At 36.2% G+C, this 3,636-nt stretch overlaps 1 long non-coding RNA gene across 1 annotated transcript; it reads left to right on the top strand.

The window, feature by feature from the left end:
• The first annotated feature begins 263 nt into the window (after positions 1–263).
• LOC141627403 (uncharacterized) lies at positions 264–1,706 on the top strand. Its single transcript, XR_012536975.1, has 2 exons — positions 264–489; positions 584–1,706. It is a non-coding gene; the product is annotated as an uncharacterized LOC141627403 (long non-coding RNA).
• The last annotated feature ends 1,930 nt before the right edge of the window (positions 1,707–3,636 follow it).

Genomic DNA, 3,636 nt, shown 5'->3' on the forward strand with positions numbered 1-3,636 from the left:
GCTTAATACGACTTTAAATGAAACGATTTAATTACTTTTTTCAAACTAGTTTATTTATTTAATTATTATATTTTCAAAACTTATTTACGTAAAAATATAACTTTGGGTATATAGTAATCATAATAATTATTATTATGATAAGCATAGTCGTATCGTTATTTATGAGGCGTGTTTTTAATTAAAACCGTTTCATTTAGCTAATTGGGCCTAATTTTCTAATGGACTCATTTCTTTTCTACTCTTGATCTATCACTACTCTCCTCCATATTTTGGAAACCTCATCCTCTTCCCTTTGTTCCTGGTAATCGACCAAACCAACTCCACCATTAACACACACACACACACACACACACACACACACACACACACACACACACACATACACACACACACTTCCAAGCTTAAAATCGAGATTTCTCCTTCGTTTTTCGACCAATTTCTGTAATTCTTGCGTCAAATTCTTCCTGTTTTCCTCCTCCATCATCCTAGGTAAGAAATTTGTGGTATTTTAGAGCTTTCGAAGTGACCCGTCTTAAGGATGTCACGGTTTTTGAGCTCAAGTTTGTGTTTTTTTGTGTTCTAGGTGAAGAACTTGAAGACCCGGACGAAGATTCTTACATTGTTGACGATACACTTGAGGATTAAAGAGCATTCAAGGTAATGGTGATAGGATTACAGGACATTATGTTGAAATTTATATGTATTTATGTGTTGTGTTACTCTTTTATGACGAAAAGTTTCCATCATTCTAAGTTCCTGTGGTGTTAGTTTAAGACGGTTTTATACAAGTTTTACTTATCTATTTTGAGAAAATATGGTACCTTTGGATTTATGGTGAAGTGGGTAAATGAATTGGATGATTTATTTTGATGGATAATAAATGTTTCATGCTCAAAAATTCGTCTTAAGACGTTCTCAAAAGAGGGGTGAAAACCCTGAAAATTGGGCTGCATTAGGACGTTTTTGGTTCGATTTTAGTGTTGATTTTGTTGTTAGTTCAAGACAATTTTTTATCTCTTATCTTCTGTACATATACATGTATGAATTGGGTTGGTTGTATGTGAGAAATTCCATCTTTATCATGCTCAAAACTTTGTCTGAAGACGGTCACAAAATAGCGTTTTGGAACCGTGTGTATGGATGACTTTCTTGGACTATTTTGAGTTGATTTCATGGGTGATTTGAGACAACTAGTTAATTTCCAGCTCATGTATATCCATGTATGTAATGGGTTGTTTCCATGGGAGAAATTCCATCCTTTTCATGCTTAAATTTTCGTCTTAAGACGATCACAATGTAGCTCTTGAAACCGTGTAATGGGTCATTGTTGGGCGTGTTTTGCGGGCTGTTTTGACGGGTTTCTTGATGCTAAATCGAACAAATTTCCTTGCTTCTGTCTCAAGTGTGTGTACATGTTTGGATTGGGTCTTTTGTACGGGTGAAACCCGCCTTGTTTGCGCTTAGGAAACTCGCCTTAAGACGGTTGTATGAGGAGGGGTTTGCTGTGTTTTATTGGACTGTTGCTTCCGTGTTACTGGTGTTGTGCAGGAGCTACGAGCAGACTTTGCAGGCCGTGGCTGGGCAGTGCCGGGGTGTGGCCAGACCGTGGCTGGGCAGGGGCTGGTCATGGCTAGGCCGTAGCCTTGGTTGGGTTAAATTTTGACTGTGAAATATTTGTGTTCGGGTTTAATTAATTTGATTTCCGTCATATGGTTTTTTGCTAGGGCAGAGCATGGATCGGGTATCCGATCCGAACCCAACTTTCGGTTCGGATATCCGATCCGAAAAATCAAAATTTGACTATCTGATATCCGATCCGAAAACTTCGGATATCCGACTTTTGAGATCCGAAATTTTTGAATTGGATACCCGAATATCCGGTATCCGATCCGATTACTAGAAAAGCTGAAAATTCATATCAAAAGCATCCCCAAATCCAATTTCAATTTTATTTCCACATATTAAACTACACCAAAATCTTAGAAAATGTTTTAGTTGTGTCAAAATTGAACACAGGTAACCTAATGTACCTCAAATTTGAATTCATTTTTTTAAGATACGTTAACAAATTAACAATCCCTAATGTAATAAACTAATAATGATGGTGACGGTATACAAAACGACCAGATCTGCTAACACTAATACAATTACAGAAAAAATAAGTTACATGCATAGGAAACAAACTGAATCTAAGCCAATGACTATGCTTCCTCTTGGTATCATCACTCCGGCGCCCAGATCTGAGTTGACTGAAAGTCATCGAATAACTTCGTGGTGGCCAAAACGTAGAATTACTCTGTAGATGCAAGAGCTTTGGGGAAATGGAAAAGAAGGAGAGGATCTTACTGTAATAATGGAGGTGTAATATTATTATTATTATTATGATAAGAGTATGGGATAATTAAAGGAGTAAAAAAAGTGATGAAGAAAGGAAATGAACTTAAAATTGTGAATGAAGAAGATGACATCTAACATTTTGATATGGATAAATGAAAAATGCGGCTGATTGTCTTAGACTTAGGTCAATTGGAAGATCAGTTCTTATATTTACAACATCACCAATATTGGCACACTGTTAAAGGCCCAATAATGCTATTTTGGGCTTATTTTAAGACCTATATAGATTTAAAAAAAATCGAAACACAGCTTATCGGAACGGATATCGGATATCCGAATTTTATTAAACTACTATCCGATATCTGATCCGTATCCGAAAGTTTCGGATCGGATATCCGATCCGAAACTGCTTTTCGGATCGGATATCCACTTTTTCGGATCGGATGCGGATCGGATATCGGATCGGTTCGGATAATCGGATTTTTTGCTCAGCCCTAGTTTTTGCATCCTAAATTCATTATTTACAGTTCATTTATATATTTCTCACATGAATCATAAATGTGGAACTTATTATTTAATCATGTCATAGTTATATGAAATGTCTTAATTACCTATAATATGAACTTTAATTCATTCATTCTCATTTATTTATCGTATTTCAAATACGAGTTAGTTATTTTACTTGTTTAATTAAATTGGGTCGTATCCATGTGAATTTGCCATTTTGCTATACCTTTTGCTCGACTTATTTTTACGCCCTACTTGTGCTGTTCTGGCAAGTACGGGTTTGGCCCACTTGTGCTGTGCTGGCAAGTGAGTTTTACCTTAGTCATTCCGCCACTTTCGTGCTGTCATGGCGATTGGGGTACTCGATTTTCGTTCTGTCATCAACTCTTGGATATGGGCTATTCTGCCGTATGTCAAATCGAAATTATTTATTCTTAGAGTCTGGCGAGGTTTAGACTAGGACCGTGTTATTATCGTAGTCCTACCCGGGGAAAATTATAGTCTAAGAGTAGTAAATGTCTTGCATTTTGGATGGTTGCATATGTCATTTTTACTTGGGATGCGTGTCCATGACTAATTAATGTTTACTTGTTTTCTTTTATTCAAATGCCTTACATGATTAGATGAACTCATGATATGCTAATAATAGCCTAAGTTACTCTCTTCATTTAATTGACAAGTTTTATCCCATGGTATTTAATAGTCATGTTGCTTACAATTATTTTCTATGCCTTGCATAATTGAGTTCTTTGCTACATTTATTTTGACATAATGTGGCTGGGAGAACCTTTA

Source organism: Silene latifolia, chromosome Y, assembly GCF_048544455.1.
Source record: "Silene latifolia isolate original U9 population chromosome Y, ASM4854445v1, whole genome shotgun sequence".
Lineage (NCBI taxonomy): Eukaryota > Viridiplantae > Streptophyta > Magnoliopsida > Caryophyllales > Caryophyllaceae > Silene > Silene latifolia.